Source organism: Hibiscus syriacus, unplaced genomic scaffold, assembly GCF_006381635.1.
Source record: "Hibiscus syriacus cultivar Baekdansim isolate YM2019G1 unplaced genomic scaffold, ASM638163v2 tig00110647_pilon, whole genome shotgun sequence".
Taxonomy (NCBI): domain Eukaryota; kingdom Viridiplantae; phylum Streptophyta; class Magnoliopsida; order Malvales; family Malvaceae; genus Hibiscus; species Hibiscus syriacus.
Window position 1 is genome coordinate 380,631 of NW_024062811.1, and position 22,922 is coordinate 403,552.

A 22,922-nucleotide genomic window follows, 5' to 3' on the forward strand; every position below is an offset into this window, starting at 1 on the left:
AGATGCTCATTTTTAATACTCTGTTGTGTGCTTTTTTTATTTAGAATTACATTCCCTTTTTATAGAATTATACTATTTACTATTGTTAATTAATGGGCATTCGTAATGAAAAATTATGCTTTAGTTCCTTAATATTTCCTTTGTTTTTACATTCAAGCCACAAATGTATGTTTTTAAATCTGTTTTAGTTTAACGCTTATTTTCTATTGTGGTTACCAATTAGTTTGTTAAGATTTTCTTCATGATTATTAATTTTAATTAAATTTGTACTTTTGATTTCAGCGTATTTAGATTACTTGATATGCTAGATTTAGTCCTTACATTTTAATTTCTTTTAATTTAGTCCTTTGTTAGGATTGTTTTCTTTAATTAGTTGTTTATATTTATTTTGCATGTTGATATGTTTACATATGTATGAGTATGCGAATAATTCATTAGTAAATCACATGGCATCATTTTGTATGAGATGTATGATACCCTCATATGCATAACTGGACCCCTATTACATAATTGGATTAAGGGCAACACCTTTTTAGTTTAAAATTGTTGAGGGGCTTGTCTTAACTTATTAGAGAGTCGCTTTCGACTATTTTAAATTGAAAGTATATCCCAACAGTGAAACCCTAAAAATATTTCTTCACTTAAATTTTGGGAACGAAAGAAAATGAAATGTTCGGTTATTTAATTTTTTCGAAAAAAGATTGTTATAACTTATCTAAGATCTGGTCTCGATATTTTTAAATAATCAAATATTATTTATCTTTCTAAAAAGGCTTGGTAATTTTAATTTAATCTATTTTGATGCTTTTGAATATTATAATTCATTTTAAAATTCACATTTTGTTATTTTGTGGGATCATAAATTAAATTAAACTCGAATTTGTAAATTTCATTGTAAAGACATTAATTAATCGACTACGTACCGATTTAGGGCATTGTGGGGGCGCTAATCCTTCCCCACACGTAACCAACTTTCGAACTCGAATTTTGGTAACGTGGACCTAAAATTTGTTATTTTAATTAAAATTAATTTTTATTTAATATGACAAAACGTTTTTGGGTGCCCAATCACACCCTAATCAAAGATTGGTGGTGACTCCTCGAACCATATGTTTTTTTATTTTAAAAGGAATCCAAAATTTTTCGGAACGAGAGGGTTTTTAAATCATATTTATTTAAAAATTAATCCAAAGTAGAAATTAAAAATGGTGTGGCTTTCAAAATCTCACTTTTAAGAAAAAAAATTGTTTCGACAAGTATTAAATTAAAATGTTTTATGAAAAGAAACACTTTTTACGGGTTTTCAAAGGAGAAAATGTTTTAAAAGTGATGCGACATCTGTATCTCATGTACGGAAAGGTATACGGGAAATGGGTGTTACAATAATTGTATTATACTACATGCATTCACTAAATGAGCATGCCAGTGGCATAAGTATGAAGACGTAAAGAAATGTTGATATGACATGCTGAGGAGGCCTCATGGTGTGGCTGAGGGTTCTGTATCTCGGAGCTCACACACCTCTCTAACCTTCCTAAAATAGCCTCAAGTATCTGGGATGAGATACGGAACTACATCAGAAACGTACACCCGACCAACTTACTCCATCGATCTTGGGGCATCTGCGCCCAACTAGTAGCTGAAGTGCCTTGGCACTGACTGAGATATCCAACTGTATGGTCGTTGTATACTATAGTGACTCGGGTGTCCTGACTGTTTCTCGAGTATCAAACAAGCTAGTTTTATGTTATCTTGGTTGTTATTGTTTTTAGTTATTTTGAGTTTATTATTATTCTCACTTATAATTTTATTTCATGATGTTCTGTTATTATTGGGTCCCTCACTTCTATCCTTTAAAACCCTTGGGTTTCTTACCCAAAATTATTTGTGGATACCAATATTAAGCCGCTTAATATCAGTATTGATCTCTTGGTATAGATACTACTAACTTATCAAAGACTGATAAGAAAGGGCTAGTATTAAATACTTTAGTTTTAGTATCGATACTTCTAGTATATGGTATCCTGAGTATCGATACCAAATTTGGCTTTGATGTTTTGAAAAATGACTAAGTATCGACACCCCTATTAGGGAGTATCAATACTCTACCCTTGGTATCAATACTCCCATGAGTACCGATAACGAAAATAGCTACTGGAATCTGCTGAGTGAACTTGGTATCGATACCACCCTGTGAGTATCGATACCCATTGTATGAGTATTGATACTTCAATCCCAAAATGACTTTATTTTTAGCATATGAAGAACAATATCGGTATTGTTCTTCCAGTATCGATACTCGTGCCTATAAATATCATGTTTTAGGCACAAAAATGCCTCTCCAATACTCCCAAACATCCTACCGAGGTTCCAAAATGTTATTAGAGTGTTATATATGATAATAGGGGTCATAATAAGTTTGCAAACATACTGAAAAAACTCAAACATTGAAATCTACCATGAACATGCTTCATAACTCATGCAAGCTAACAAAACTCACCTAGTGTCCTACATGTGTTAGAGTTGAGTTAGAAGTGTGTTACATTGATTTCCTAAGTTGTTTAAAGCGTCCAATGCTCATCTAAGAGTCACATTTTCTTTCCACTTGTTCTTAGATCTTTCTCCAACTTTTCTCGCTAGATAAAAATCAAGTATAAGGATTACTAGGGTTTTTGGGAAATTTAGAAAAGAGTTTAAAACATTTCTTAAGGCTTGAATCTCTAAAAAAATGAGTTAGTTTCATTTAGGTTTCTAAACCCCCACTAAACCCAATTTGATTTCCATGGCTAAAGCTTGACATGAGAACTTGAATTGAAGCTTGGGATTAGAGGGTTATGATTCTTACCTTTAGAATCTTAGACTAAACTTGCTAGTTCACCAAGTTATCACCTTTTTTCCACACCACTAGAAGGAAGAACGAATAGTAAGGATAAAGGCTTGTACGAAGGAGAAGAAAAGACAAAAGAGAATTGAGAAAAAGAGAGAAGTGCTAAACTTGACCTCATTCTCATTCAATATAATTAGCCTTTCAAAAGTAAAATGGTATAATTGTCTCCTTAATCATCCTAACATTGGTTACAACTTAAAAATGCTCATTTTTAACATCCATTAGGTCCCAAACAAGCCCAAACCATTCAAACTTGGGTTATAACTTCCTACAATGCTAATGGCTTTATTCCCAATGTCCACTCGTGTTAACCTTAAACTATTAACCTAGGATTTGGGGTGTTATATAGATATCATGTGGGGTAGAAACTGTTACATATTCTTCCTTAATTATTAATTCATCGTACTAACCTATTTTCTTTTGTTTTCTTTTCTCTTTCTTTTTATCTATTATCATCTACATCATTTCATAGAGGTGTTGATTCAAAAAGTGGTAATCAAACTCTAAGTAGTCTTTATTAATGGATAAAAGGGTTGTGATGCAAGAGGTCAAAAATACAAAAGTACAACTATGGTTTAAGAAGACTCGAAAGAGAAAGGAGGTCGTCTACAAGATGAATACATGTCAAGTATTAGTTGGCTATGTTTCGATCGAGCAAAATGACGTCAAGTAAGGGTGTAAACGAGCCAAGTCAAGCTCGACTCGAACTCAAAAACTTTAAACATAGGCTCGAATCGACTCAAAAACTTGCGAGCTCAAAATTATCAAGCTCAGCTCGAACTTGAAAATGAATATTGAAACTCGACTCGAACTCGAAAAGGATCAAACTTAAAAAAATTCAGGAGCTCGATTGAAGCTCGAGACTCAAGCTCGAACTCACCCACTACCACAAATTATGATATAGGCTCTCCTACAGTGGGGACTGAAGAAACCTTAGGCGAGCACCCCATCCAAGTGCAATGGAGGTCGGTTACCTAGGTCATGAACCTTGATGATCTTCCATTGACCCCGTCCAGGTAAGTATGTTGAAAGGAGGTAGTTGTCTTTTATTTATAATGCCAAATAAGTGGTCCACTCATATACTTCCCCAATGTGGGATATTGCTTCAGGGTATAGTAGCTTCACTTAAAGAGCTTTGTGCATATTATAACCGGCTCAAAGCCCTTCCTGAAACAATTGGGAAGATAGAAATGTTAGAGGTTTTATCCGTGCGCTATAATGACATCAAACAATTGCCTACAACGATAACATCTTTGACAAACCTGAAGGAACTAGATGTCAGTTTCAACGAGCTGGAGTCTTTGCCTGAGAGTTTATGTTTTGCCACCACACTCGTGAAGATGACATAGGCAACAATTTCGCTTTCCAAACCTACGTGTGAAACAATCACACGCTAAGTCGATGACTTAGTAAGGCATATAAAACATAATAATAATGTATTTCCTATAAATATGAACATATAATCAAATCATTCAATCATGTCACATGTACTTTATTGTAAAGAGTAATAACATGATAACATATAACAATAACAACGCTTTTAATATATGTTATAAGCTCATTTATCAAATGATCTTATACTTATCATTTATGTGTATCATATAACACATATACTCACATAATTTGTCTCATTTCTTATAAAATTACTTATAACATATAACATATATATAGTTCATATCATTTATCATATTTTCACATATGTTCATGTCATTTAACCTATCATTTATATCTATACCACCTAGTTTATATCAATTTCTCTTGTTATCACATAAATCCTTGCTATTTTACATTGTTTGTGATCTAATAATCACTTATGTCAATACCACATATAATAACATATGACACACATGCCCATTTTCATGTATTCATGCACATATAAGAATTTCATCAGTCACAAATCAAATAATATTTTAGGAGTCACTTCTTACCATAGTAACTCTGTCACTGGCTCATCGCAAGCCAATGTTTGTTCGATAGTATAAGTACAATTAAATTGTACTCACCTTAGCCTTTCTTTGACTCGATCCTAATTCTTTGATTGTTCCGGAACTTGTTTAGGCTCAATATCTACATAAACATAATTTCAAAGACAATTATCAGAAGCCTAAACTTTATAACTTGTTGTTAATAACTTAAGCTAGTTTAAAGAACCAAAATTTCATTTTTTCTTTAGGGGGTATCGATACCCTCCCTAAGGTATCGGTACCCCTATTACATTCTGGAATTTTTCGTTCAAGAGGGTACCGGTACACATACATAGGGTACCGATACACTCTGCACAAAACAGGCTTTTTCAACCGAAAATTCATCATTTTCAGCTTAACTTCTTCCTATTTCATTCTCTTTTCTATTCTTAACTCAAGTACATTTACTTAAACTAATTTATACTCATTCAATACATCCTTAACCTCAAAATCCCATATTTCATATGGAAATCAATAATCATACCAAATTTTCAAGACGCTCTAAATCAAATTCTATCACTTCATATCTCTTAATTAAGTTGATAACAAGTCAAATTTATTTTCAAATTTAACTTATCAACTCTTTTCCAGAAATTCACTTAAAAACCCATTCTATTTAATATTTCCTAACTTCCTCATCTTTTGATTTTAAGACAACTTAAGCTTTCCTTAAGCTTAAGTATCACCTAAGGATCATAACCCAACCTTTAATTCAACAAATAATCAACTAATTAAGGAACTCACCTTTGCTTGTATGCTTCACGGTGGAGAAGAGAAGAAAGAAGAAGAAGAAGAGAGTTTTCCATCTCACTCGCCCCCTACATGTTTATCTTCTATTAAAGGGGAGAAAAATATCTTTCATGTCAATTGACCATTTTTCCCCTTAATTCCTTTAATAATTACTAAAATTTTTAGGAAAATTTCCAAATAAATCATTGAACTATTCAATTATTCTACTTTAATCACCAAATTCTAAAATTTTACAATTTAGTCACTAACTCGTAGTTTGGAATGTTACAGATTATCTGAGAGTTCCTAGATCAGGATCACAAGATGAATCATCACATGAAAGACTTAATAAGAGGAGTTGGGGCAATAAGACATGGTACCCAAAAAGTGGCAAGTGAAGCAAGAAGACTTGTCAACCTGCTTAAAGTCATCGAGATTTTAGAATATCTAGCTCAATTATACCTCTAAAATATTTTTGGTCTATTGTAATAACACTTTTGTCTGAATAAAGGGTATTTATTATGATAGACGCTTTTAAATCAATGCCTCAAAATCTTCATTCATTAATTATACATTTTGTATTTTAATTTCACTAACCCTTTAATATGCATTCATTATACATAAGTGACTAATGAATAACACTTTTTAGTGAAAGGAACAAGCATTGGATTCACTTCATCCAACACTCGATCTAAAACTTTCATAGCAATACCAAAACTTTCCCTAATTGCTCATACCTAAGGCAATAGGTGATCTTTTTTTTGGGAAAATAAATTGCTCTTATTTAGTTTCAATAAATTATGCATTATGAATTTTTATCTAGCAAACGTCTTCTCTATTCATTAATTCTTTGTGTGTGTGTGTGTATATATATATTATTTGTTTCTACTTTTTATGTGAGATAGTTTTTCTCACATGTATATATCTTTTCTCTCACTTTTCTTCAGGTTTCTAGATATCAATGGTATACATAACAATGATTTTGACTCATAAATTGATTTCGAGCAATCTATATGTCTTTAATAAATTGATAAGTATGACAATGAGAAATAATGTGACATGCATTTCGAGTTATTAGAAATGGTGAAAATGAAGGATAAACAGATTATGCTTCATAAAGAAAATATCAAAGTGTTGGGATTTGAGGAAGAAAAGAATGAGGTTAAGATCAACACAACTCTTTCTACTGAAGCACGACAAAGTCTGACCAAGTTGCTTCATGAATGAAAAGATGTGTATGCATGGTCATATCAATATATGCAAAGACTAGACACTAACATGGTACTCCATAAACTATCCATCAAGATAGAATGCAAGTCGATGTAGTAGAGACGTAGACGAATGAAACCCAAAGTGCTACGATGGCCAACATCGAAGTGGTGACTTTCAGATTGCACTATTCGAATAGCATTGAACAAGAAGAAAAGATAGGAAGAATGAACTCATACGATAGGCCAAAAAAAAAACCAACAAAATCAAAAAGAAAAAAAAGAGAAAAAAAGAATCATCATGCATTAATGACTTTTTTTAATAAAAGATTAATTTTGAACATCTATCCCCTAAGGATATCTCTTTCCCGAATATCTTTATGTATGAAATGATGAACGACCTTGTTTCTCTAGCCCTTTCACAAAAAAGAAAAAGAAAAACGTATCCCTTGATATCCCCCTTTGAGCCTTGAATATTATTTTTCTTACCATAACCAAGGATCACTCCCTACAATAGGGGCAATGTGAAAAAAGATTTGCTTAACTGAGTAAAGACAATCTAATATGATAAGGTCAAGCACCGCCATGTTGATCTGGTATAATAGGTTTGAAGATTCAAATCAAGACCATAGTAATAAAAGATGTAACTTGTGCTTGAAAAATTGAAGCTTCAAATCAAACAAGTAAAGCAAGAAAAAAGGGGCACATCCAAAGATTTCCAAAAATAAAGTGATCTCAAACCATAATGTCGATCAATTGAAACTATTTCGAACACCCAAATTGTCAAAAGAATGACCTCTATGGTGAAAACCCATAAGAGGACAGTCTAGAGGAATCAAAAAAGAAAAGAAAAATAAAAAGGCAAGAAAGAACACATGACGAAGCAGATTCAAGAAGAAATAAATAAACTCTTTGATCCTTGGTTTAATAACCTTTAAGCACATGTTTGAGCCTATATATCCCTTTCTTTCATAACCATGAGCCCTAAGCATACGTTACATACTTAAAAAGTCCTTTTTAATCATACACAAATTTATGAGTGAAAGAGACTATCTTTAGATTTCAGCCTGCATATCATGATTAAACTTTTGTTTCGAAACAAATTTTCTAAAACTTTAATGCATGATCTGGAAAAATGAAAAAAATAATAAATGAAGGTTCAAGACAAAAATTTGCAAAGAGAATCTTGAAATCAAAGAAGATATCAAGTTAGAAACCCGAAGAGGTCGGCTTGAGCAATGAGTCAAGATTAGAATATGGAAAAGTCTTGAATCAAGATAATGTTATCAGTAAAGGCATTAAATTGATGTTGAATGCATTTGAGATTCAATCGCGTCATCCAAAATCTCACAAGGCATGACAATTTAAAAGAAATTTCGCACATTTGATGTGTTCCACAACCTTCGAGGTCCTTGCGGGATGTTACACATAAGTTACTCGACAACATGTTAGTTCAAATGAGCCATATCATTGATATCTAGGGCACATACTTTTCTATTATATGATTTTATTTCAAATGTTTGTCATTTGTTTGTAAAAAAAATTCCTTTCACATATAGAAATAAAAAGAACTATTTTTCTTTGAAAGCCCAATTTTCTTTTCATCTTACATTAGAATTAAGTATGACTAGCTTATTCACTTTGAAAAAAGACCATTGTGTATTACGAAGGCTGACAAGGGTTTTGATACGAAACCCTTAGAAATGGCTCAAGTTCCATCTCGATGGCCCTTATGTTTCAAAAAATATGGGTATTGGTAAAGATATTCATATAAATGGTTTATGTTGCCCAAAGATATTCTTTGACTCACGAAAAAAATCATGACTTCGTAAACTGCAATGATTAAATTCGTTTACAAGACATTAAGAAATTTTGAAAATGAGAGAAGATTAAGATTAACATAAGAAGATCAAAATGTCAAAGTGACATATTTGCATTTTAGGCACAAGGACATCACATTCATGACATTACATACATAAACTTACATTTTGTAGATTGTTCGAGATAATTTCAACTTTATGAGGAAGAATATAGAAATCGAAGTACACCTAGGAATGCCTTAACTCACAATGGAAGATTCATTCGCAACGTAGCTTAACTCAATTTAAGGAACTATGTCCCAATCAATTTGACCTACAAAAGGTCGATGGATCTTGGAGCCAGTTTCAACCACACGACGATGGATATTGAGCCCAAGAGACAATTAGGATCGACTTAACTTACAATTCAGGAGTCATCTACAACATAGCTTAACTTAACAATGACGAGCTATTTTTTAACCCAAGCTTCAACTTCACAACAAAGGATATTGGACTAGAAGAAGACCCAAAATTGATTGTAGCCTAGCTTAACTCAGTGGCAAAGAGCTAGTTTCTAGTTGAAGTTTTTAGACCATTTTCAACTTCACGACGAATAATACTTGACCCAGGAGAACATTCAAAATTGACTTTAATTTGTCTTAACTCAACGGTAAGGAGCCATCTTTTAGTTAAATTTTTCAAAGTCAACTTCAACTCTACGACGGAGGATATTGGATTCGAAAGCAAATTCAAGATCGACTGCAATTTAGCTTAACTCAACGACGAGGAGCTAGTTTCTAATTAAAGTTTTCATGCCAAGTTTCAACTTCACAGTGAAGGATACTTAACCCGGAAATACATTCAAAACTGACTATAATTTGGTTTAACTCAACGACGATAAGCTATCTTTTAATTAAATCTTTCCGAAGTCAACTTAAACTCCACGATGGAGGATTTTGTGCTCAAAATCCAATTTAAAATTGACTACAATCTAGATTAACTCAAAGGCAATGAGCTAGTTTCATGCCAGATTTTAACTTCATGATGAATGATACTTGACCCTGAAACACATTCAGAACTAACTACAATTTGGCTTAATTCAATGGTGAGAAGCCATCTTCTAGTTAAATCCTTTTAAAGTCAACTTCAACTCAAAGGTGGAGGATATTGGATTAGAAAGCTAATCTTTAATCAACTACAATCTAGCTTAACTCAGTAGCGAGGAGCTAGTTTCCAGTTGAAATTTTTAGGCAAAGTTTTAACTTCACGAAGAAGGATATTTGACCTGAAAGCACATTCAGAACTGATTGCAATTTTGCTTAACTCAACAGCAATGAGCCATCTTCTAGTCAAATTTTTTCAAAGTCAATTTCAACTCCACGATGGAGGATATTAGGTTCAAAAGCAGATTCAAGATTGACTACGATTTAGCTTAACTTAACGATGAGGAGCTACTTTCCAGCCTAGAATTCTAAGTTAGATTTCAAATCCATAGCGGAGGATATCTGACTTGAAGAACATTTCATATTGACTTAATGTGTAAAGAGAAGTCACCAAAATTTTGACTTATTTCACAAAAGGATGAATTTATCTCAGTTTGAATTCTATGAGAAAAATAATCAATCACCCAACTATTACGACTTAGCATCCTTTAGAGGAATGACTAAGATTGTCCCCAGATTCAACATCCTTCAGAGGAGCATATCACCACTTATTACGACTTAATGTCATTCAAAGGAAGGAGTAAGATCATTTTCTTAGATTGACATCAATCATTGATCACAACTTGGCATACTAAATTTCAACGGAATAATAATGTTTTTAGATTCAATGATTATGGAAAAAGAAAAAAAAACATTCTTGGCATCCAGGAAACAAGACTGTATTTAGAGTTCATCTCAAAAGGAGAAGATTATTCTTTTCTCAGACATTTGCATTTGGCACCAGACAAAAACTTGTGTCTTTTTGTCTTTGCCCTATTTTTCTTACACGATGATGAGCAAAGAGGGGCAGATGTAGACACTCATTTTTGTTTGGGGTTAAATTTAAATATCACTTTATTTTTATTTTATTATTTATTATTACTATTTATTATTAATTATTATATATAATATTATTATCATTATTAGTATTGTACAAATTATTACACAAGTTAATATTACTTATTATCTATCATATATTATTAATAATATTAGTTTTTTTAATATTATTTATTTAAATATATATACAATTGAAAATAAAAGATACTTTTTAAAATACCTTTGTTTTGCAGGTCTAAGAATAAGCCCACGATATTAAACAACAAAAACCCTAGGGTTTTTTCCCAAATTTCCAGCATCCAGTTTAGCAGATGGTCCCCATCTTGCATGTGCGTACAACCCACACATGACCACTCAACTCCTCCACGTGCTGATGATCAGATTTCACGCATCGAGCAACAACATTTTCCCCAAATTTTCTCAACAAATATACCCTAAAAAAAGGCCAAATCCAAAAAACACAAAAATTTTGAGATTGAATGAGATTCAAAAATCTGTTTTATTGATTGTAAAATGGAAATGTATCATGTATAAATGAGGGGGGATCGAATGAAAAAGGACAACAGGAATCAACACCAATGTACATTCAAAACAAAAGGTCTTAATAAGAAGTTTTTTTCCCAAAAGTTCCCATTACTACTATTTTATTTATTTTCATTTTTTACTACTCGATTAACCGAAAAAATATGGAGTGAGTGAAGTAAATAAAAAAATAAAGAGAAAAAGATAGGGGTCTTCCCTTTCGTCGGTGACATTTAAGGTGTTCAGGAGCTCCATTCGACGATCCGGTCGATAAAGTAGGAGAAGAAAGACTAAAGAGAAACATATCTTGAAAAGGGAATGATTTAACGGCGGATGACATTAGATCGGAAAGAGGAATGACAAACGGTTTTTGCCCATTTCACGACAATCAGAGCATCTTCTGGAGAAACGAGTCTTAGATTTTAGTTCTTGGGGAATTGATGACCTAAGTAGAGAGAATGGAAAGTTTATCTCTCTAAAAAGAGAGCAAAGAGAAAATGAATGAGAAAATAAGAAAAAAGGAAACCAAAATATGCCATTAATACCTTCATCAAAATAACGTAGTTTTGAGGGATTACACAGTGCTTTTTTCTCTGAATGGGTAAAATCTTTATATAGTCCTCCTCTTGATTTGACATGTAGTTCAATTTAACCCTTAATCATACAATTTCATATTATTTTAAATGCTTAATTCTCAACTTTATTCAATAACCCTTAATTCATTTCTATTTATGATTTTCAGGTTACCTTATTTTATTTTTATCCTTGTTTATTTTTTTATTTCAAAGTTTCATTCATTTCATTAATTTGCATTTTAATTTTACTAATTTTTTTTAATTTAAAAAGGTTCGTAGGGAGATTTAATAAAAATATGAGTTATGTCATGTGAGGCACTTACACCGTAATTAAAGCAAGAACTAAAAACAAAACTATATGAATCAAACTAAGTAGACAAATAAAACCATCAAAACATAAAAGAATAAGAAATCCAAATATAAACACTCCTTGTTCAAGAACAAACGTTTCTTTTTCTTTTCTTTTTTTTTTGATAGAAATATGACCTCATTAAAAAAAACCCTTCATAACCATTAAGCTCCTAAAAACTCAATGATCATAGGAAGGAGGAAAAGAGTGCCCAAAGATTTATTACTAGAGTAAGAGATACAACCAGTTCAGAACATAAAATACAACAAAAACCCCTTTAAACCAACCTCAAAGACAACCATCAAATACAAACAAAACACAAAACCTTGTGCTATCCTATGCCTGATTTAGCTAAATGACCAGCTTCCCCATTTATACATTTGTTAACAAGCCTAGTAGTTACATTGAACTCACTAACTAACTTAGCTATAACTCTGACCACATGAACATAAAGACCTGAACATGTCTCCGGATAGGAAATCCACTTTAGCGCATTGTAGGAATCATTCTCTAGAATTAGACTTCCTTTATCCCTCCAAACCGATTTCAAAAACAAATCTAACCCGGCATGAATTGCTTTTAACTCAGCAAGGATCAGGGGCCTGGTTCAGTCGAACTTGAGAAAAACTCCAACCTTTTGCTATCAGCATCTCTAAGCACACCACCAATACCACTGCATCTCTAGTCAAAATTAACTGCCCCATCAACATTAAGTTTTAAGAAACCCAGGGGGACCACTTAGACTCGAAAAAAACAGACCTCAAAAGAATACGATACTGATCAGCCAAAGTTAAGTCTCCTACTAGGCAGTCCAGAGGGATAGAAATATTTGAATACTTAGCCAAGAACCATGAATCCACCTTATACTGACCAGAAAAAAGAGCTTAACTTTATCCAAACTACCCTCTTGAACACAATGTCATTTCTGCATTTCCACACAGTCCACAAAACAGCACCCGACACAAATTTCCAAATGGAGAACTAAATCCAACCAGAAAAATAAAAAACTTCCGGGAGTATTAGGTAAAACATAATATAAATTCCACATTTGAAGAAACCTCACCCAAATCCCCCAAACAATATTACATTCAAAGAACAAATGGCTCACCGACTCTGTATCTTCACCACAAACCGAGAAGGAAGAATCCTCAATATCCCAAACACCCCACCTCAATAAGGCAATTTTAACTGCCAATTTCTGGCGGAGAATCTGCCAAATAAACACCTCTATTTTTTGAGGCATTAAACCAATCCTTAGACCAACACAACTCCGGAGTGGACAAGGTAAAGAATAAATTAGTACAAGATTTAACCGAATAAATATCTTCCCTGTTACCCTTCCAAGTGTAGCAATCGTCCACCTTTGAGTCAAGACGAACATTTTCCAGCATAAGAAATAATTCATACCATAAAGAAAACTCACTCTCCATCAAATTTATTCTCAATTGAATGTCCCAAACCCACCTCCCATTACTAAAACTTCCGTAGTTCGTAATTACCCCATCCTTTTTTACTGACAAAGCGAACAACCATGGATATTTAGACTTCAACGGTGTATTACAAAACCAACTATCATGCCAAAACAAAATGGATTCTCCCTTCCCCACTTGTAAAATAAGATGATTACGAAAACACAAACCAAAAGCATCATTCGACCGATACTTGTTAATGACTCATTTCCAAAGCCAAGATGCAAGAGAGGATGTATAATTGTCCATCGCAATAGATCTTCTATCTAAATTATACTTACAACAAACCAACCTCTTCCATCAAGACTCCTTCTCACTACTTACACACCCATTTTCCCAAAAGAGCCCTATTCCTCAAATTTAAATCGGTGATACCTAAACCCCTAAAATCTTTCTTTTTACAAATCATCGACCATTTCACCCAGCGTATCCAATTTTTCTGAGCAATACATCCACACAAAAAATTGGCCATTAGAGCTTCCAACTTTCTCCAGACTCTAACCAGCATTTTGAATAATGACATCTAATAATTGGGTAGCGAATTCAAGACTGATTTAACTAGAACAGCCTTTCCCGCAAAGGATAAAGTTCCTGTTTTCCACCCAGCCAGCTTGTGAAAAAAATTCTTGACAATTGGTTCCCAAAGGGTAACCGAATTTCTTCTTAGACCCAAAGAAACCCCAGATACTCCGTCGGAAAGACACCAAAACTACACCCAATAGAGCTTGCCCACTCTTTGACTATATGATCATCCACATTAATGCCATAAATCTTGTTTTTCGAAAGATTCAACTTCAAACCAATGCACAATTCAAAGATAACCAAAATTCTCTTTAAGTTCTTCAATTGAGCTTCTGAACCTTTGCAAAAAATTATCAAATCATCAGCGAATTGCAAATAAGATAGTGAGAAAGAAGTATTGTCACATCCAATCTGAAAACCATCAAACAACCCTAACTCAATTACTTTAGAAAGCAACAGATTAAAAAAGTCTCCCCCTAAATTGAACAAAAGTGGTGATAATGAACACCCTTGGTATAAACCCCGTGAAACTTTAAAACATTCTATGGGAGAGCCATTCACTAGAACTAAAATAGAAGTAGACGATAAACACTCTAAAACCCAAGACCGCCATCTCTGACCGAACCCCATGTACTCCATAATTTTGAGTAAGATCTCCCAATCCAAAGTATCATAGGCTTTACTAAAATCTACTTTGAACACTAAACCTTTCCTCCCTTTCCTCCTCCAATAGTCAATGCCTTCATTAGCAATGAAGGAACAATCACAAATTTTTCTACCAGGAATGAATGTAAACTATGAATGGCCAACCAACATGTCTATGCATAACCTTAATATTTTTGAAAGAACTTTAGACAGAATCTTATACAAACCCCCTACCAAACTAATAGGCATATAATCCTCTATTCCAACCGGGTTCGATTTCTTCGGAATTAGCATTATAAAAGAGTGATTCACGCATTTGCTTAGTTTATTCCCCTTATAGAACCCCTTAAAAGTTTTATGATTTCTTCTTTCAAAACCGGCCAAAATCTCTTAAAGAAACCAATATTCAACCATCTGGCCCGGGAGCCTTATTACAATCTAAAGAAGTGATTGCCTCCCAGATTTCATTTTCCAAAAAATTCCTTTCCAAATAGTCTCTCTGCTCCTCAGAAAGTCTTCTGAAATCAAGATCCAAATATTCCACCTCCAAAGTAGGCTTATAATTATATGATTTATTGAAATAAAGAAATATATGGGATTTTATTAAATTTGGATCTGAAGTTTGAGCATCATCCACTTCCAGCAACTTTAAAGAATTAACACTACCTCTGTTCGATGCACAATGGTGGAAATATTATGTGTTTCAATCACCATCCCGTATCCAAATCGCCCTCGATTTTTGAAACCAAATAAGTTCATCTTTTTTGTACAAGGACCATATTTCTCTCTTATCTCTTACAATGTCCTCCATCGAAACCATTGAATTCCCACGTTGAACTTCTGCTTCCCGAACAGAAATTAACTTCTCCAAATTCTCAATGAATTTTGGTAATTGCAAATGGTTATTTTTTTACCAGCTTTTTATCACCTCCTTTGATTCTTTTAATTAGCTTTCAATACTCCTCCTTTTCCCCACCTTCATCTCGTTGATCTTTCCTTCTAACATTCACTGAAATCCAACCTCATCCATAATATAATTAAAGAGTTTGAAAGGTTTCGGACCCTAGTTAATCTTACTCGAATTCAATGCCACTGTATTATGATCTGATAAAGATTTTGGCAGTAAAACCTTAACAATATCTAGGAACATCAGTAAAAAAATTTCATTCACTAGAAACCGATCCAATCTCCCAAAAGAAGGTTATTCCCTATTGTTACACCATGTGAAACTCCCTCCAGCCATCGGAAGATCCAAAAGCTTAGTTTGAAACACATAATCCCTAAATAACCTTACCGAGTTAATATTCTGTGATTTCCCCATTTTCTCGTCATTCGATAAATAAGCATTGAAATCACCTCCTAAATACATAGAGCAGTCCACCGACCAACATAACTGAGTAATTCTTCAAAGAAAGCCTCCTTTTCTGACTAAACTGAAGGACTATATACATTTAAAAAGCAACATTCTTCATTTAATTCCTTAATCATTCCTTTAATTGCGATTAATCTAAACGATAAATACTACAACTGAGGATTGAACCAATTTTCATCCCACAGGCTTAAGATACCACCAGACCCTTCTTCTGATGGTGACTCTGCATACCTACCAAGATACTTGCCTCTTAACTTTCTTTTCAAAGAAGGTCTCACCCTCTCTAATTTTGTTTCTTTCAAAAAAAAAGAAATGAAAGCTTCCGATTTATAACCACCTTCCTAACTTCCCTTGCTTTTTTTTCTTCCTAATCCCCTGATATTACAAGTAACACACTAGAATCCAACCATTTCAATTGAAAACTACACCTACCCCAAGCTGTGGGATTAATTCCTTCCCTCCTCCCCCTTGTTCTGATTCATTTCGGAATATTTGTTTGCAAAAGAACTCTTTCCTCCTTTAAAGGTTACACCCAGCATTCTGCTCAACTACCAAGTAGAGACAAACTCCTTATCCTCTATAGGGAAATCAGTCGCATAACAACCCCTCTCCGATTCCACTGAATTAAACTTCTTACTTTATCTGCTATACACTCTCTCACATAATATAGTAGTTGCACTATTGGATCTTCTTCGATTAGATGGAGGAGAAAAAAACTTCTTATGGTAATCACCCTTTCAGGCAAATTATATTTATACCCATCGACTTTTAAATCTGTCCCTTGTACACCTCCTTCCTGAATAACCAGTTCCAAATTCCCTTGAGACTCTGCCCGTCTCTCTTTCTTTTTTCCAACTCCCGTAATCTTTAAGTTAATAGTTGGCCCAGATAGAGAAAGTCTAAAGAAGGGAGACATTGGCTCACTATTACTTTCGGAGTGGGCTTGCTCATTTTCCAGCAGTTTAAAATTTTTCCTAATACCTAACCCTCAAAATCTCCTGTCAACTTTCTCCCAGAATCCAGAAATCCTGACAGCCTTTATTCATTATGTTCCCCATCACAGACCTGCTGCGTTGACTTTGACATTTCACAGCCGTCAACAAAATCAGCAACTCCAGTCACATCCATTCATGTGTCAACCATATACTGAGTTTCCTTGTCTGACTTGTCACTTTTTTCAAACTCCTCTTTTGCCCGACCAACCACCACTGTTTCCCGACCATCTTCCTCCTTCTCCAACGCTGCACCCTCACCGGACCTATTCTCCGAGGCCAACTCTAAATAAATTTCTGAAATTGCATATGATTTTCTAAAAATATACACTATCTTTATTTTTACCTTGTATGATCTCCCATAAGATCCTAATGTGATCACTTCAGGAACGTCAAAAAGGGCTCGCCACCCTTAACAACACCCTTGCTACCGACATATCCTCTCTTTTCACCATAGAGTCTTGAATGCATATCATATTTCCCTACCGCCCAATAAGCTTCTCTAGAAAATGAGCATTCCAACACAACAAGGGAACACGATCAAGTTCCACATAACAGAAAGCCAATGGGACTGCATCTTCTCTTAGAAGATGTTTAAGCCAATCAAACCAAAAAAGTAATTCGCCCTTCTTCTTCAACCACACCTCATATAGCTCTTCAGTCGAATCAAAAGTGACCAGACAAGAGTTCCAAGCGTAACCCCAGCTGACTATCCTAACTTTAATCCCATCACTAGCCAATCCCTTTTGAACCAACTCCAAATCGAATAAAGGTTTGATGATCCCTGTTAGAGATCTTTAAACACACTTCGATTCATCCGCATGGATGTGCATCTCCCACATATTTCTCAATCCAAGAGCCCTTTGAGAACACCCTTCTCTATGTTCCTTTAATACCGGTTAATCACTCTTCCTACAATTTGAGACCAATGCATCCTTGTAAGATATTTCATCTCTCAAATTGCTCAAAGATTTTGCTCCCTCTCTTATCCTCCTATCTTCTCCCCTGATTGACATCTCTTTTTCTTTCTGGGATCTACTGACAGCAATAATTCTAGACCTATAGCTTTGATATTTTGCATCCCCTACAGTCACTTTCTTTCCATCAATCCACGCTCCATTGACGTTTTCAATCGCCTTCTTTAAGCCTTCCTCATTCTCAAACTGAACGAAAGCGAACGTTTGATTCCTATACTTTGGATTTTTTGAAACATTCAGAATGTAAACCCGCACTACTTGACCCCTGGTGTTGAAAAAGTTCTCTAACAACTCTCCTAGATACTCTCTTGCTCAAGTTATTTACAAACACCGTCCATTTCTCACCTGAGGACGTTTGACTGACCAGATTTACTCTTTCTCTCACTTGAACACTCTCTCTCATATTTTTCCTATCTCCTAAAGTGAATATTTTTTTGAGGACCTAATAGATTGACGGCCTTATAATAGATTGCGGATCTATCCATCGACGATCCTCAGCTACCTGAACAGATACCCGAGCAGAAGCATCTTTTACCCAAAATTTGTCATCCTCCAAAGAAAGTGAGAGCGTCACCAAAAGGTGAGTTGCACGGTTGGCCGATCTTGGGACATGACGGAATAAGCTAGCATGTAACAAAGAGGGTATTCTTCTCCCATTCATAATTAAAGCCCCAATTTATAAAAAAAAAGGGCTCTTGAGAAGAAAAGCGTTGAATCATCGCCCTAGAGTCTCCCTCAAACCAAACATGTGTGAAACCCAGGTCGAGAACCAGTTGTATTGCATGCACAACAGCCTTGGCTTCAGCCGCAAAAGCAGAGGTAACCCATTCTAGTTTCCTTCTGCAAGCTCCTAGGATGTGTCCCTCTTCATCTCGTACTATCATCCATGACCACTCACTACTGTTTCCTTGCTTGAAGCTTACGTCAAAATTTGCCTTTACCCACCGAGTAAAGTTGACTTCCATCAGATCAAATGTGAAGGAATGGGTACGTTTAATCTACTCTTCACAATTTCATACTCTTACAATAATTTTTTATAAAAGAGGTAAGTTCATTCATACTTGTAACTTTGCTTGTGTGATACTGTTGGTTGTGAACATGCCAAATAGCCCACATAATAGTTAAACATTGGCCATGCTTGCTTTTGGGGTAATTCTCAAATATCCAACTCAACCATTCCTTTACAGTACTTATGGAACCATAAGGAGACCAACAAAAATTGAAATGTGTCCAAACTTCTCGAATTTGACCACAACCCCACAGAACATGCACTAAACTTTCCTCCTGTGTTGAACACTTGAAACAGAAAGGAGTGTGTGAAATTCTCCTATAATGGAGATTTTGCCTAGTTGGGACAAGATTATGAACAAATGTCCATCTTTGAAGTTTAATTTTGCGTTGACAATCACTTTCCCAAAGCTTCCTAAACAAATCCTTCCATTGATTTGGCTCAACATCTTCCTCCAGCAAAATACGATAGCCACTCCGCACCGTATAAAGTCCAGTTCTTTCACCTTCCCACACCATACAATCCTCCATCGCTATTGAAGGGAGGGGAATAGAGAGGATTTTTCCAGCTTCTATCGGGGTTAAGGACTTATAAATCAAATTAACATCCCAGGAGTTTGTGTTTTGGTTAATTAAATCAGATACCCAACTCAAATTTTCAACCTGAGGACTCTCTATCCTGGACAATGGAAACACCGGTAACCAGTAGTCATTCCATATGGAGATTGCAGTGCCCGAACCTACTTGCCACTGAACCCCCATTTCTAGTACTCGTGTGGCGCTCCAAACACTACGCCAGCTATACGAAGGGAACGAACCCAACTGCGCGTGCCAAAAATTGATGTTTGGGAAATATTTAGCTCGAATTAACCGAGTCATTAAATAACCCACATCATGGATCAATTTCCATCCTTAAGTAAGGCAATGTTGATCTTTGCAAGATCCCGTAAAGACCACCATTCTCTTTTAAAGTACAAAAAGATTTCCATGAACTCCAATGGATACCTTTTTTCTTTGGAGATTTCTTCCACCAAAATCTAGCAAGCACTCCCTCCAGTTCTGAACATAAGCTCTTTGGGAGAAGAAAACAGTACATGGCAAACAAGGGAATCACCTGTAGCACTGATTTTATGAAGACTTCCCTACCGCCTTGAAATAGAAATCTTACACTCTACGAGTTAATCCATGATGTAAGTTTCTCCTTGAGATGGATAAAAGCTCTTTTCTTATTGCGTCATATAATTGTAGGCAGCCCCAAGTATTTCTCGGGGTTCGAAGAGCTAGAGACCCCCAATATAAGTCGCATATCAGCTCGATTTTCCTCACTGACATTAGAGCTAAAGAATAAACCAGATTTATCTAGATTTATTAATTGCCCCGAACTAAGACCATCCTCGCGAAGAATGTCTGAAATCTGCCCAGAATTAGTTATGTCAACCTCCCCAAAGATGATGCAGTCATCAACGAACATGAGTTGAGTAACCAAAGGCGTGTATCGGTTAATCCTTACTCCTTTTAAACTTCCTCGCCCAACCGCTTGTCTGATGAGAGAAGATAAACCTTCACTACAAATCAAGAAGAGATACGGATTAAAAGTGTCCCCTTGTCTGAGTCCCCGGTGAGGACAAAATTGTTCCCCCATAACTTCGTTAACAATCACAGAATATGCCACCATACTAATACATCATTTGATAATTAAAATCCATTGAGCTAAGAACCCTATTTGCTCCATGACTGCCCATACAAACAACCATTCAACCCGATTATATGCCTTGCTCATGTCGAGCTTGAGGGTGAAAAAACCTCTCTTTCTGGTGCGTCGATTAACAAATGAATGTAAAAGTTCATAGGCCGAGATAATGTTATCCTTGATCTGTCTTCCCAGCACAAAAGCGCTCTGCGCTTCATCAATACACAAGTGTAATATCCCGTGCATTCGGTGGACTAACATCTTGGACACAATTTTAAACAAACATAATATGCATTGTATTTACTAACCTCATATAAGAATTACCTTTGATCAAATCTATAAAAAAATCTGCTATCTCCTTCCCGAATATGTTCCAAAACCTCTGATAAAAAATAGCTTCAAGACCATCCGCACTGGAAGCTTTAAGAGGACTCATATCCTTCACTGCTCTTGACACGTCATCATATGTGAAATCAGCCGAAAGACTATCATTCATGGCCTCCGATATATACGTTGAGATGCCGTCAAGTACCCTATCGTACACTACCTCCTCATTCGACTTGAAAAGATCATAAAAATAATTCCTGGCATGTACATCTATTCTCCTGTCATCAACAATTTGTTCCCCATCATCATTCTCAGGGAATGAATGCGATTATACCGCTTCCTCTGTATGGCAAATCGATGAAAGAAAGTAGTGTTTTGGTCTCCATTGCGAAGCCAATTCGTCCAAACTATCTCGAACCACCAATAATATATCGAGAACTGATCCATTGGATGAATCCCACAATAGTCGCACCTCAGTTTCACATGAATCTTCCATCAACTAAGCCACCTCAAATTTAAAGTGCTAATGACGCCTCGTCCGAGGCTTTATCGCATTGTTTAACAGAAGTGGGCAGTGATCCGACATAGCATGGGTTAAATAGACCAAACTATAATTGGGAAATAAATCAAACCAGATTGAATTTGCTACCCCTATCAAGTCTTTCTCGTATATTATTTGTTGCACGTCTGCCCCTCTTCAATGTAAACCACTTGCCTGAAAAGCCAATATCGTCAAGACCAAACTCAGTTAAAGCAGCCCGAAAATCTTCCATTTGTCGCTCATTTCTATCTCTATCCAGACCTCCTTTTTTCTCTGACGAAAACAAGATTACATTAAAATCCCCTATCACAAGCCACGGAATATCTTTATCATTATCCAATTACCGTAGGAGATCCCAAGAGAGTTGTTGACGTTGCTCTACAGAATCACCATCAAACCATGTGCATCTCTAGTTCAAACCTTGATCCAAATCCATAATAACCACATCTATATGCATGTCCGAATAAGAGCGCAAACGAACGTCACACTCCTTCCATGCCAAACACAAGCCACCACAACTACCACGAGCACTCGCCTCAATACCACTACTAAATCCACAAAATCTTCTAACTCTCTCCATATGCGTATTCTGAAGGTTCGTTTCAATTAGGAAAACTACAAAAGGGCTAGCATCTTTTAGCATGTGTCGAAGATGACGAGATGACCAAGGCTTCCCCAAACCCCGGACATTCCAACTTAGAAGTTTCATTGTGATCGGCTCGGCCTGGATTCGCAGGCCTACCGCTGGTCCCATGTGTCCTCCTCTCACTTCCATAACCTCTCCTCTAGTCCTAGAGGACAAAGAGTGCGTTCTCAGGGTTTCAAATCACGGTCGCGTTTTCGGTCATTTCGAGTTTACCGTGATTGTGGCCGTCGATAGCTATTTCGGCCATCGCATGCGCTATTAAGCGCTATTGCGAGTGTAACAAGTAACTCGGATGGCGGCGAAACCGCTATATCGCGGACGGAATCCCATTTTCGGAACATTTTTTTGAAACCCTGGACGTTGTTATTTGGAATTATCAACCTTCTCTAATGCATTATTCTCCTCATTCCCGATCATGATAACATCCTCAATACTTTGTTGAGCCGCAGCTAGTACTCGCTCTGGATTAACCTTAGCAACAAACTTAGGCTTTATAACCTTAGATGTTAAATCAAGACCTTGACCAGAGCCAGATGAAACCACATTACTCCCCACTCCCTCCACTCCTAACCAAGGACTCTGCGAAATCCCCTTCTGTCTCGAAAGAGCTCTCAACGACACATCCCATTAAAGAATATGCTCCTGTTTATGCTGTAAAATC

At 35.5% G+C, this 22,922-nt stretch overlaps 1 pseudogene; it reads right to left on the bottom strand.

Moving 5' to 3' along the window:
• Positions 1–3,737: 3,737 nt before the first annotated feature.
• Positions 3,738–3,911, bottom strand: LOC120137109 (annotated as a pseudogene).
• Positions 3,912–22,922: the final 19,011 nt, after the last annotated feature.